Source organism: Rousettus aegyptiacus, unplaced genomic scaffold (genome assembly GCF_014176215.1).
Source record: "Rousettus aegyptiacus isolate mRouAeg1 unplaced genomic scaffold, mRouAeg1.p scaffold_m13_p_11, whole genome shotgun sequence".
Taxonomy (NCBI): Eukaryota; Metazoa; Chordata; class Mammalia; order Chiroptera; family Pteropodidae; genus Rousettus; species Rousettus aegyptiacus.
In genome coordinates, this window is record NW_023416286.1 from 48,634,320 (window position 1) to 48,649,578 (window position 15,259).

Here is a 15,259-nt window from a genome sequence, read left to right on the forward strand (position 1 = left end):
AGTAGGCTCACAGCTGTACTCAGAAAGCAACTAGAATCACAACATTAGATCTTTTACCTGGAATGCTCAGTCATAAACCTATTAGACTTCCCTAAAAGAGGCATCTATTCCTCGCAGACTGAATAGAGGCGAAGGAGGCTGAGGGCTCAGACCTGCAGAACTCTCTGGTGAATTCAGTTAAGACATATTATGGACCAAGAGCAATGACACAGTGTATGGGCAAAGTACTATAGATTCATTCTCTCCACACCTAAACAAGAAGAATGCTTTAAAACTACAGTTTTCGCATGTTCTCAAAGCAGCATTAAGAGTCAAGGGTCCTATCTTGCCATGGCTGCTTCATCATGAAGACACTGAGGCTTAAACTTCAGGTCTCTTTCTTGCATAGCCCCTTCTAAGAACCTAGGAAGATCCTAACAATTTTACATTAATACTTCATTATTGTTTTTCTTAATAGGGGCTATGTTGTATAAGTTTTAGGCCTCCCAAAATGCCTGAATTCGCCTTGGTTATGAGATTCAATGACTAGTTAAATAAACACACATTAAGGTTCAGGCAAAAACTTGAGTGCTATCATATGCAAATTTCCTCACCTAGCGGTCATTGCAGTGTATATATATGTCCTTCAAAATACCTGAGTGGGTCATATCATCGTGCAATGTTTAGGAAAGGTTAAAGAGAAAATGACTGGTATTTAAACACAGTTTAAAATTTCTATTATATACAGTCTGTGAATCATATTTCTCATACGTTTCAGAAAATAGGATCGTGGAGCCACACCAGAGCTTGGGACCCTGCTTTCCCACCATCATCTCTCCCTACAGAAGGAGGTAAGAGATGGAATGACCTCCTCTAACTTACTGATTTTTAAATATTCCTATAAGTGTCTTTTATCTCTCATCCTCTGTAGAGCAAAAGCAAATGTCACCAAGCAGCTCAAAGCTAATTTTACCACTAACATCAAATGGCCAAAGGCGAAACACTCCTGAAAATGAATCGAGATGTCAATAGCAAGCAATAAACCCTTGTCACAGTTACAGCTTTCCGTAGGCCAAGTTACAAAATTGTTGTTCTTTCATTTACTTTCTGTCTTATTTCTCTTACTTTTCTGACTAGAAAAAGGGCACATGATGGCAGTGCTCAAATCTGAAATTTCATGCTTAATTTGTACTAATATTCATAGGCTGGCGGAACTCAGGCTGTACAGATAGAGAGGAGATGGGAAGATGGGCTGAAGACACAGAGATAACAATGCCATGTGCATCCCTCACTATCAATCCACAGGCCACATTGGGGCATGGGGACCCTATGGACAGAGTGCCTAACTGCAGAGAGCCTCTGGAAAAGTATTTCTGCAGATTAAGAGTGATATTTTTTCTAGTGTTTCTAAATGATGACAGTTACATTTGCCAGAGTCAGGGATTTAATGGGTTATTTTATGCATGTCTCAGAGATAATGCCTCTGTTTTTTGAACACTTGCTTTGCATCAGGCATTTTGTTAAGCTCCTGATTTATTATATTTAATCCTTACAACAACCAGTCAATGTAAGTTCTGTATTATAAATGAGGACCTGAGGTTTGGAGAGGTTAGTTAGTAAATAGTTCACCACTAGTTAGCAGAATTAGAAGTAAGATCTGTCAGATATGAGAAACCTGTGCTTGTAAGCACAATACAGTTCAACAACAGGAACACGTGCCATGTATTTAACACTGCGAGGTCTCTGAATTAGTAGGTAGAAGACATGCTCTTAATTCCCAAGCAAATTTAACATTTACATAGTGGATGTGGTTCCATAGTGTAGTGGTTAGCATGTCTGCTTTACACGCAGAAGGTCCTGGGGTCATGCCCCAGTGGAGCCAGGATCTGTGGTCTATAGCCATGCCACCCTGAACAAGCCTGATGTCTGATCTCGGAACCTAAGCAGGGTTGGACCTGGTTAGTACTTGGATGGGAGACTACCTAGGAGGTCCAGGTGCTGTATGCATAAATAATCAAAAAAAAATTTTTTTTTACATATATTATGGCCTGGATGTAACTATCTGTACAAAAACAACCTTTCTGGCCTATTTGCAAAAAGGCTGAGGTGATGTCTATGTGTAGAGATGAGGCAAATCTACAGCTCTACAGTGTGAGTTCCCACAGGGTCCCTTTTCTGGACCCTGGGGCCTGGGTATTGCCTCTACATGGGCACTCCCCCAGATTTTCCAAAATAAAAACAAAAACAAAAACAAAAACAAACTCCAAAAAACAGGGACTGTCTGGTTGTTGTCTGCGCACTCAGAGACCAAATCCCATCCCTAGAACTCAGGCACAGTGGCCAGGGTCCCCACCTGCCATCAGACCTATGCCCCAGGCTGGTTGCCACCTATTTCTTGCTCTAATAGTTTTCATTGTGGACCTCACTTTTGTCTACAAATCACTTTTTCCTTCTTATTTTTTTTGTTAAGAAATTAACTCATTATCATTAACATAAAATAAAAAAAAATTGAGGACTAAAAAATACTTGTAACCCAATTATTATACATATAAAAATCATAAAATTTTTAAAGCTCTCTGGCATTCCTCTGTGTATATTTGTTTTTTGTATAGTTGAAATTATGTATTATATAAAATGTTTGTCCTGCTTTTTCATTTGAAATTTTATCACCAGCATCCACCATGTCATTAAAAAGTGTTATTTTCAATGGCTTTGTAATATTCCATAAATTGAATATATTATGACTTACTTAACCACTCTCCAATTGATGAACATTTATCTGTCTTTTCCTATTACATGCTACTTATTACAGTGTTATGAACATCTTCCTGCAAAGGCATTTTTTAAAACCATTTCACATCTTTTTTTTGAGACTAATTTCTGGGAATAGAGAAAGTATATTAAAGGGTGCTGACATTATTAAGAGTGTTGATAAAAATTGCCAAGCTACTTTAGAATAACAAGAAACTATTTTTCAACTCCACCAATAAGCAGCATTTATCTTTAAAAATATTTTCTTTAAATAATCTTTAAAAGTATTTGCTAATTTAATTAAGAAGACAAATTCTTGCCTTTGATTCAGACTACCTGCTGGAAAGCAAGGAACTTGTGCTTTGCCCCAATAATTTTTTAACATGATTTTCATATCTCCGTGGATGGATTTTGATTTTTTAAGCAAATCATCCACATTCCTATTACTTTCCTTCCTCCATTAAATCATTTAGATTTAAGTTCTCAGTCCTGCTGTCTCTAACCTATATCGGTGCTTAATGAGTTTCTAAAATACTCATTAGCTTGCATCCTGAAATATGTGAAATGTAAGACATCATATACATCTTAAGATGCCTAGCTCCACTTTTTTCTGCCCTTTTATCCTCAAGATCACTTTAAGAAGTACGGCAATTAGAGAGATATCTAGAATGATTCTATAACAACAATAACAGTGGTTACTGTTTGGTGGAGGGGAGCTGTTTATATATATCAGGCAGTATATAAAGAGTTATTCTTTATTTTATTTAATCCTTACTAGAACTCAATGACATAAGTATTACAGGGCCACAATTTCTTATCTGAAATCCCTAGGGCCAGTTTTTTTTTTAGAATCAATAACTTTTTAGATTTTAGAAAGGAAATTCTATCAAATATCAAATATTATACAATATGCCAAAAGACTCTCAGGCAGTAGATTGTAATCAAGCATATTAATACTTCTGAACTAAAGTGTATGCATGTTACATTAAATGGTCTAAAGATTGTAATAGGTTCACATAAATTTGTGTCAGGTTTTGTCACAGAATGCCACCATGTGAGAGTACATATTTATGTTCCTAATGTTTCTGCCATGGAGATAGTTACCTAAATAATCTAAGACTAGTATCCAGTCAGTAACTAAAAATCTAAATAGGAAGGGATCTGTAATACAGTTTTTTTCCCCCCACTGGGATTTCTACATAAACTGACAAACTGGCCACAGCTCAAAAGAGTTTTAGTGCATAGGTTTGGTTTAAACAATAATATATATGGATATTTAACTGTTATAGCATGTGCCTTAATCAATTTCTGCCCACAGAGTCAATAAAAGGCCTATGATATCAAACGGCCATTTTATTTTTCCTAATATATTTTGTACAGGTGATAATGAATTTAAAAATGAGTAGAATAACAAAAAATAAACTCTTCCCTGACAATATGTAGAATAGTTTCCTGAGGATTAAATTTTTAAAAGAATAAAAAGTCTAAAAATTGAAAATAGGAACTCTAATGGAAAGTTTACACAGCAGAATAGATGTAGCTGAAGAGAGAATTATATGATTGGAGGATAGACTTGAATTCTCAAAAACTTACCCAGAATGGAGCATATAGAAAAAGAAAACAGGAGGAAAATGTGGAATAAAGTTTAAGAGGTATAGAATATTGTGAGAAAATATATTTATAATCAGAATTCTAGAAGGAAAATATAATGGGAGACAGTATTTGAAAAGATAATTTTTGAAGTTTTTTCAGTATTTTTCAGATATGAATCTTTATATTTAGAATATCCATACAATCCAAGAAGGGTAATTAAAAATAATCCACACTTAGACATACCCTAATGAAACTGAAGAATACAAATGACAAAAAGAGACTTGTTACATGGCCAAGGAAGAAAAACAAATAGATTTCCTCAAATGAAACAAGAATTAGAAATATAGCAGACTTCTCAACAGTAAGAGGGGAAGCCAGAGACAGTGGAATAATGTCTTTAAAATGCTAAGAAAAAAGTAGATGTTGAATTGAAATTATAAATCAGTTAAATATATTTTTCAAAAATTATGATGAAATAAAAACATTAAAATTCTCATGATTGACCCTCATTAGAGGCACTTTTATAGGGCAAATTCTAGGAAGAGAGAAAGAACCCCAGAAAAAGAGATCTGAGATGCAAGGAATGTTTATTAAAGAAAATAGTAAATATGTAGATAAGTCTAAACAAAACATTAACTGTAGAAAATAATAACATATAATTTGTGTGGTTAAAAATAACAGATAGAACTAAGAAACAGAAAAACCGAAACATATAATTTATAATAAAAGCACTCTTAAGGTTCTTATATCATTTGTACAGAGGGTAAATATTAGCTGTAGACTTTTTCAAGTCAAATGGCTTATGGATTATTAATATTTTAGGGTAATCAACAGCATCATAGAAGTAGAATGTATTACTTCCAAAACGAGTTGGAAAATGATATGGGAAAAAAGAAAAAATTCAATTAATGGAAAAGGAGGTAAGAATAGAAGGAAAAAAGAAACCCAAGAAAGGCAGGACAAATAGAAAGCATGAAATAAAACAGTATAAAGGAATTAAAATATATCGGTAGCCATAATAAATATTAATGCATAAACTTCCTAACTAAAGGGTGAAGATTATCTTGTTGAATTTAAAAATCCCAGCTAAATGTTATTTTTAAGAGCTACATCTAAAATATAAGGGTGTATACCAGTAAAAAGCAAAAGGAAGGAAAAATATGTTCCAAACAAAAAACCAAAGAAATCTGATATTGATATATTGGTATCATTTAAAAATAAAAAACTTTAAAGCAAAAGGCATTACTAGAGACACAAAAAGAAAGGTTACTACATATTGATAAAGGACTAAATTCAACAGGAAAATATAACAATTCTAAGCATTTTTGTACATAATATATAATTTCAAAATATTAAAAAATAGATGGAATTACAAAAAAAATTGAGAAATCTAGCATCATAGAAGTAAGTTTTTAAAACAACCCTGTAAATAATCAATAGATCAAGTAGACAAAAATAAAAATGATGTAAAATATTTAAATAACACGGTTAACTAAGTTGATTCAATAGGAATATACAGAAGTAGTTTTTTTAAAACACTCAAAGAACATTTACAAATATTAATCATATACTGGTAAATAAAGTAAATTGCACCATATTTAAATAGGCTAATAAAACAGATATATAGTTTCTGACTGCAACAAAATTTTTATAGATTCTAAGACACAATTTTCTTTTTCAGTTTTTGATATGTCTAAATAAGGGAGTGTCATATAATCAGAGACTTTTTTAATGGTTGTCGCCATTTATTCCACATTTTAACATTTTTGAAATCTGAATACTTCTTTTATAGCATTTTAGATTCAATAAATTTGTTAAGTTCAAACTCAATAACAAAATAATTTTAAAACAAATCTACATATTTGTGAAGTAAGAAATACACTTTCAAAAACCTCATGGATCAAAATAATAATCATAATGGAAATTAGAAAACACTTAGAGTTGAACAATAATAAAAATACTAGGCATCAAGAATTGTAGAATTCAGCCGACGTCATGATACAAAGCAAATTTATAGTCTTAAATCATATTAGAAAACAAAACAAAATTCTGGAAATTAATAAACTACAAAATAGCAAAATAAACTTAACAAAGCAAAAGAAAGGAAATAATGACATATAAAATGTAATACAGGATAAAATAAAGGTATGGGAGAAAAGATCAAAAAGCCAAAATTTGGTTCTTTGAAAAAAACTAATTGACTTAACAAATCTCTGAAGATGATAAAGGTAAAAAGAATGAAAATCAAATATACATAGCATAAATGAAAAAGTAGATAATAATGTATATACAATAGAAATTTTAAATTCAGAGTAATAGGAAAACATTTACACCAAACAATTTGAAAATAAAGTAAAAATAATAAATTTCTACATAAAACAAGTTATCCAAACTGACCCCGATAGAACTGAATGATTCTGTACCCATTAAATGCCTTAAATCAATATTTAACACTCTTTCTACAAAGAAAATACAGATGTTTTTGCTGATGAGTTCTACCATACATTATATAATTTCATTACACAAAATTCCAGAGAATATAGAAAGAATAAACATTCCTCCAACTAATTTTATTGAGCTAATTATCAAAATCAGGGATAGTGTGAAAAAGAAAAATGGCAAGCCAATCTTACACATGAACAAACACACAAATGCAAAATTATTAACTAAATCATTAGCAAATGATATCCATGTCCAGATGGAGCTTATTACAGAATTTTTGAGGCTGCTTTTGCATTAAAAACTATATTAAAATAATTATTATATCAGCAGCTTAAAGTAGGAAAACCATATACAAGATTTTAAGATATGCTATACAGAGTATAAATAATAGAAACAGGTCCACACATGTGTGGAAACCTGATTTCTGATACGGCTGGCATTGCAATTGAGTGAAAAAAGAATGGGACAACTGGTGATCCAAAATAAAATAAGAATCGGGCTTCGTACTTCACTCCATGTACAAAAACAATGGGCTAGTAGCCTACACGTGAAAGGATTTTTTTCTCATTTGGAAGAAAATATAGGATAACATCATTATGAATTTCATGTAGAGAAGCTTTGTGTTTGAACTCTCTGAGTCTAAAGCCCCTTGCTACAATGCCATGTGGAATATACTCCTTTCAAAAGAAAGAAGTATTAAAAATAAAATATCATCGATGAAATTTAAATAAAAGCTAAATCTAAAACCGCTAAGATAAAAAGCTCAAAAGATAAAAGAGAGAGAAGATTAAGATAAAACCCACTAGATATAAAGTGAAAAAATATAAGAATCAATGAGATTAAGGTTTAGGAAAGAAAGTAAGTTTTAAACAAAAAAAAAATTATAAGGATAAATAAGATAAGGAAAATACTTTTAAAAGGGAAAGGTTGTGTTTGATGTGAGAGTCGACAAGGGTGGTAGGCTGTTGCTGGGGTTTCTGCTGCCTCAGTTTAGAACCCTAGAGAGGGAGGCAGCTATGAGGGCAGGTCTAGGGGACCAAAAACCACGACTTTGCCAAACTCTACTTAGGTGTCTCCCCCTGACACATGAGTGCCCTTATCAGAGGCCACAGGCCCTTACAACAAACATTTATTAACTTATTCATCCATTCTCTCTATACATATTTACCAAGTGCCTACTATACGCAAGGTGGGGAGCCCACTGTTGGCACAAGAGAGACCAGATGTTCAAAGGAAGAAAAGGGCAGAGGAAAGCACCTTGAAATCGAGGCTACCATGTGCTACCAATATTTACTGCAATTAAGAGGAAAAAAAAGGAGATGGAAGAGAAAATTTATCATTGTCCCATGGCCTATTCACCTCCTCTTCAGGAAAAACAGAAATGCTGACAAATCCTGTGACATGCCTCTTGCACTTAGGGAGAGAAATAGGGGAGTAGCTGAGAGTCACCCATTGTTTGTGGGTGATCGTATGCAGTGAGAAGGAAGTAATTTGGGTGAATTATAAATAGAAATAATTTACATGTCCTATCAATCACAGTGAGGTGTCTAATTGATGCATCATTATCAGAGGCTTTTCTAAGTATAATGTGGCATTGGTTAATTCTGTTGTGTTTTCTTTACACACTTTTCCTGTCCTAATTCCTTTGTTTTACAAATCATTTCTGTACTTCTCCACTCCTTACACCTGGAAATTCATTCTTCCTAAAGATGGAATACACGCACGCGAACGCGTGCGCGCGCGCACACACACACACACACAGAGAAAATTCATTTTCAAATTGAGGCTGGAAGTAAAAGAAAGAATAGTTCACATATTTCAAAAGACATTTTTCCTACTAGGTAACACATCTTCCTCTCACTTTGTCATGATTTATGTAATTCACTTTGAATGAGGATACATTTGAATCATTTTTTACTTTCACCTCTAAAACCATATTCACAGGAGACCTGTGAATTTGGAGGTTAAGACCTCTAAGATTTGCTTAAACATGTACAAAAAATTCTGTTGCTTATTGTTTTTAAATAATAGTTCACATGATGCGCTGTCTCTCTCACTTACCAAATGATGCAGAACAGCCAAACCAATGTAAGGAGACCCATACAAATATTGAACTGTCCAATAAACATCTGAAAAACATTGATTTTGAGAAGATAGTCAGATGTCATTGAACAAGCATGTTGTCAATCAGGTGACCAAGGATAGCAGTAGGATTTCAATGGTTTATGACGTCACTTGCTGTTTCAGGGAAAATGAGTGATCTAAAAAGATCTGACAGTACTGCACAATTTATTTTTTCTGTTGAGAGAGCAAAAGCTAAAGGGAGATTTTTCTCCTAACGTATGGGCGATGAATGTCAAATGACATATTTCGGCGTAATCATTTTTAAAAGCAAATAAGGTTCTCACTCTTTAGATCAATATACCATCCAACCAAATTGCCTATAGCAAGTAAGTATCACTTATGTGACTAAGTTCTACCCACTCACGTGAACTAATTCTAGGTGGACCACAGACCATGAGTATTTAAATCTCTGTGGATCAGAAAAGACAACCTACACAAATGTCCGATTCTTCTGCACGGAGCAAGTCTGAAAACTTGTCTCTAAGATAAAGAAGTCCATATTATAATGGGGCACTGCATAAAAATGCCTTAATCCCAGGGTAAATGCTGTAGTGTCCTTTTTTTCTTCTCAACTCAGCATACTCAAAGTGCAAGCCCCGCTCCCCTCAGTCACACACCGGTATAGTACTGTACCTGGAGACCCACATCATTATACTATTCTTAGATATAGGGGACATGAATTCCCCTCTTCCATTTATTAGCTGTGCCACCTTGTACCATTTTTAAACAAAATTTCCATATCAAAGTTTCAAAGAAAATTATATTGGTGACATTGAGCAATTGTGAAGACTAAATGAAATAATATTTGAGAGGAGCTTAGTGCAGTGCCTAATATCTAGTGAGAAATCAATACATAACAGTCATTCTTATTATAATACTAAAAGTTATTACCATTATAATTTTATTATTTTTGGTCCTACAGTAAGTAATGATTCCCGAAAAGAGAACAAATGATGTGAAATGAGGTTTTGAAGAGGTAGGGACCAATGACACAGTGTTTTAAGCCACTTTGCAGATTTTAGTGTTTATCTTAGGGCAAGGAGAAGCTACTGGATGCTTCCGCACAGAGGAGTGGTAAATCCACAGTCCCAGCAGGGGACATATGCACTGAGATGGGGCAGACAGATGAACGAGGCCAGTTAGGAAACTCGCAAGGTCCAGGTGAGCGGTAGCAGCCTTCTGGAATAGGCAGTGGTGGTGAGGTTCAGATAAATGGATTTGACGACTATGTAGAAGATAGGATTGAGATTGATTGGAACACCTTAGTAAAAGAAAGTGCAACTTCCGATTTGGACAGTTGAGAGGCTCATGATTTTCTTTTCCAGAGACCATAGGAGAGGAAAGGATTCAGTGCCTACCCCTTCACAATCTTCTTGAATAGCGTGCACTCAAAACACTTGCCCATGATCTACTTCTAGGCAATCTGAAAGAAGACGAGGGTTGTGGACAAAGCTATTATTGAAGTCTATTGAAGTCCTTAGCCTCATGGTGGTAGGGTCACATTCTGAAAGCCCAAGGCCAGAAAAGGACATGTTCCCCCAAATAGGTTGGACAGACGGACACTGTGAGTCAGTCTCAGGAACCAAATCATCATCAAAGGCCCCAAGGAAGCCCAGGAAGATGAGGTTTCTCAGCTGGTCACAGGCCAAGTTTGGGTCAGAGTCAGAGAGGTGCCACCTACAGCTGCAACAAGTAGTGACGAGCAGAGCCAAGGCAGCCAAGGCAGGTCAGTCCAGTCAGGGACTCAGGTAGGTGCTGGGCTCAGAGACTCACTGCTCAAAGTGCAGGCCTTGGACCTGAAACACCAGCTTCTCCTGGGAGCTTGCTAGAAACAGAATCTCAGGCCCTACCTGGACCAAATGAATCAGAACCTGCATTATAACAAGAGGCCCAGGGACTTGTGCATACGTTCAAGTTCAAGAGGTAGTAACCTAGCAAACATTGAGGCTAAATCAAAATATTAACTATAGACAAATTATTTTCAGAGGGTCTATGTTAATTCCAGTTCACAGATAGATAAATATCTGTGTGTGTATGTATGTGTGTGTGTGTGTGACATGTTCATGCCAAACGTTTGCAGTTACTTACAAGTTGCATCCACCCGGAGTGATGAAGCGCTGTTGACATGACTCATGGCTTTCCTCTACACCCCTGCCAGCTCTGCTATGTTCCATTTTCCTTGCATAGATTTTCATGTCTAAATTGATGAAAGCCAGGGCTTCTGCTAATTATACACAGCACCTCCTACACTCATAATCCTGGCACACGTTTAGCATCAAGCAATAATAAAACAGCCAAAGAAGCCACACACACACAAAATATCATTTTAAACAGAAAACAGAAATTCTGCCAGTCCTATTTAGTCCGTGTGCTGGAAAGCCAGGCCAAGGAGAGAAGGAACTGGCGGTGAGTTTGGATTAATGTTCACCCCGCTTCCTGCCCCCAGCCTGTGTTTGGCTCAGCATTATTTGGAACACTGTGCAGCCCCAAACACAGCACTCGTTCCTACTCAACATGCCAGTACAAATCCCGCATCCTGTAAGAAACTTCCCAATTAGCGAAAGAGCTATATAATTGAACCAAAATTTGAAGAATAAGATAACAGATTTAACTAGATTAGTATACATTTATGTGCAGTCTTCCAAATAAAAACACTACCTGTTTTAAATTGTGATCGCCTTGACAAGTTCATAATTGTATGACCTGTCATTCTCTTGGGTAATTCTGAATAGTTCAAGTATACTTTTTGCAGTGGAAACCCAGGTTCTCAATTCTCTGTTTTCAAGATCCCCGCTTTCTTCTGAGTAAGTAGCAATGGAAAATTATTAAGAGGAAGATACTCGAAAAAAATGTTGGCCAGGACCCAGGTAAGATATAACTAATATCTGGGTAAGGAAGGCTACCTGGCCTCAGGTTGGAAATGAGGATAGGAGGAATGACTGAGAGGTGAGATGGTGACCGTGCTGGGAAAATCCAGCTTGGGTAAGGAGGAACTGACGGGAAAACATTTTATATTACACTGGGGAAGAACCCTGACCAACCATTGAGACGGCCGCCGCTCACAACGGTCACCTCATCCCGGCGGGATCCTCCGTGTCCTGCGATGTAAGGGTGTGAGTCACTGCAGTGGGAACACATGACAGGTGCTGACATGGATGCCTGCAGCACAGTGGAGGAGGGAAGGCCATGCGGGGCCTTTTAACCGGCTTCTGCAAGATTTGTCATGTGCTATACTGATGCCACCTGAATTCCAGTGCCAGCTGGCATACAGGGATGGGAAGTATATGCTAATTAATCAGCTTAAAGAGCTCAACTCAACATTTCCTGAATGCCTCCTGAGGGGTTCAGTCATAAGGTCGTCGTAACAGCCTTTCTTAAAGCACTTAAAATGTGTTGCATTAATTGTAGGAAGGCTAGCTGCTGTAATAAACTCTAAACCTCTGTGGCTTACACAATAGATATTTATTTTTCTTATAAAATCCAATGTCTATGGTAATTCGTTCCTTAGACCTTTTTGAAATGGACCTGCAACCACTGCTGGGGTAACTATACTGTAGGGAAAGGAGAGTCTCCTGACATTTAGAGGAATCTGGGTCTAAATTAGCAGTGACATCCAGAGATGCGAAACATCTCATGGCCCCTGGTTAGAGTGGGCCCTGTGGGAGCTGGTAATAACCGGAGTCCACCCCATCTGGCTCGCAGTAAGACCAGTGGGCTCAGACCTGCATGATGGTAATTTTCCCAGTTTCTAAATGTGTATCTGGAATAAGTGTATTTTGTAAAATTGGAATGGACCTATGAGGCTCCCTGAACAGTGAAGTGAGAACTTCCGGAGTGAAGAAGGTCCAGGGAAGCCTCAAAATTTGCCCTCTCCCCAGATAAATTAGCAAAACAAAGACAATACTGCACTCCAGAAGGCCCTAAAGGACGCCGGGGGTGATCTCTGAGGGAGACTAGACAGCGGCAAACTCAGCGGAGCAGCGGCCCCCACTGCAGCTGCTGTGCCCACTGTGGCATCTCCTCCAGGAACGTTCCTAGGGTTTCAGCAGCACCGCATACAGCCACTCATCTAGAAAGTGCCTTGTTTCCATCCCTAACGAGACGTAGGACCAAAGTGGCTCATGTTCATACGGGATGGAAGCAGAACGCCTTTGCAGCATTAACTCCCTGCGTTCCACTATGAGGGGGTCATGCGGGACTTGGACTGTCCAAGTTCTCCGTAGCACCCAAACTGGTTCACCGCATCACTGGCATCAGACTGCAAGGGCCAGGGCTGAGGAACACAACGAAGGCCACAGTAAGATGCAAGAGCTCCAGAGGGTGGAGATAAACCCTAGAAATTAACACAAATTTAAGGTGGAGACGTGTCCCCCAAGGTAAACAGAAAATGATCGCCACTCACATCTTCCACCACGTGGAAGGAGCCAAGACTGAGGACTCTCTTTGGGCTCCAGAGGCAGCATACTGCAGACTGAGGAATGCAGCTCCAACATTGACCTTGTGACAGAAAGAGCTCCCAGCTACTGTGGTGAGGACACGGCAAAGGAAAGGGTATGCAACAGAGCCAGGCAGTGGTGTAAGCAGCCTTCCCCCTAGACTCTACAGTACTAGAAGGAGTATCCATGGTGAGAAAATGTCATGCTGAGTTGTAGCACACCAACAGGGGAATCTCATCCTGGACCCCAGGGTCCTGGAGCAAGGCCATGTCATCCACAGTATAGAATTAGGTACCATTTGAGAAAAGGCATCTGGCATTCTACTGGGCCCTGATAGAGACTGAGCCCTAGCAGTGAATGTCAAGTGGCCATTTCACCAGAACTACTGCTCATCATGAGTGGGAATGGTCAGGTCCACCAAATCCAAAGATCTACAGACCCCTAGCAGTCTAGCCAAGCATGGAGGGGTGGGTCTGGAGTCAGACACACCCAGGGCAGGGGCCGTCCCCCACTAGGCACTAGGGTCTCTCTTTCAGCCATCCCAAGGGAAGGGTCTCTCATCACCAGCCGGTGGTCTCCAAGGTGGTGATTCAGTGTGTGGATGGAGCAAGGGTTACCCTGGTATAGAGATCCTCTTCTGCCACTTCAGCTCCTCCCTCTGCCCAGTTCTGCGTCGCTCATTCCCTGACAGAGGCTGTTCTCAGGGAGATCTTCCCAGTAAACTTTCCGCAAAAAATCTAGGTCTCAGAATCTGTTTTCTGAGGAACCCGGCCCTGGCAACACTTTTTAAAAAAGAGTCCTAAACTATATTCTTAGGAGAAAAAAAGAGTTCATATGGTCATAACCCATCAGCTTGTCAGGTGTGCAGATACTTTTGACATGTGGAATGTTTTTTAGGAAACACACATCATGAAGGACACATAATCCCACGACTGTCCAACTTGTCCTCAGTTCCTGAGGACAGTGTGGTAGAGAGAATGGCTACTGCAGTCGGTCCTGACTCTCCGTCCCATTCCCGCCAGGGCATTTTACTGAAATTCCTCGTCTACAAAATCATCTGGGCAATGAGGCCAGCGGTGAAGAGGAAATGACATTACAAATGAGGAGGGCCCAGCACAAGACGACACTCAGCACCAGCTCGTCCATCTTTCACAGCACTCGTATGACAACTTCCTGAAAGCGGGAAGGATGCCAGGAGAGAGATTAATATTTGATGCATTTCAGTTGTCGTTTAGCTCTGAACACCAGCTGTGAGACATCTAAGCCAGCTTAGTCTCATTTTATTAGTACTTAACCATCAGAAAGGATCAAAGTCAACAGAAATTCTGCTTCATAAATTATCTTCAGAGCTCTAAGTTGCTATAGGGAAAACAGAGAGAGCCCTGTTCTTAATCAAGCATATTAGAACAAGGCATTTTCCAGAACCTGTTCGGAGAGAGACGAAGGTGAGATAGTCTAATGTGAAAGCACAGGCAAAAACGCATCTTTCATGATGATTTGCCAGGCAACGGCCCCGATGCCCCAGGTACTACAGAGAGCCTCACCCTATAGAAGATAGCTCCACCTGTAGAATAGGTTTTAGGAAAAAAGAATTCTAACTTTATTTTTCTTTCACTCGCAACATAAGACAACCTCAACCAACCAAGAACAAAAGCTACCTCAAGGTCTTGAAAAAGGCTTGGAATTCAAAAATTATTCCATCATCTCTGATCATGCAGCAGACACAAAAGAGCAAAAGGAAGCAGAGGACGAGAGACGGCACCTCTACCTGGCTCTGTAAAGTTAAACGGAGTTAGATTTCAGTCAACGGTTAGATTATAGTATCCTGTTTCTGACAAGATTGCAGAAAGCAGATTAATCCTCTTGGTGTGCCTTAATTGTGGGAAAGGTTTCTGTCCCCATGATCCACCGAAGGTTGATGATAGGTGTGTGTC

At 38.1% G+C, this 15,259-nt stretch overlaps 1 long non-coding RNA gene and 1 pseudogene across 1 annotated transcript in view; one reads left to right on the plus strand and one right to left on the minus strand.

The window, feature by feature from the left end:
• Positions 1-15,259, minus strand: part of LOC107514329 — a 392,292-nt gene that overhangs the window by 140,729 nt on the left and 236,304 nt on the right. The gene's annotated exons all lie outside the window — the stretch shown is intronic.
• On the plus strand, positions 1,871-1,986 carry LOC118609824 (annotated as a pseudogene).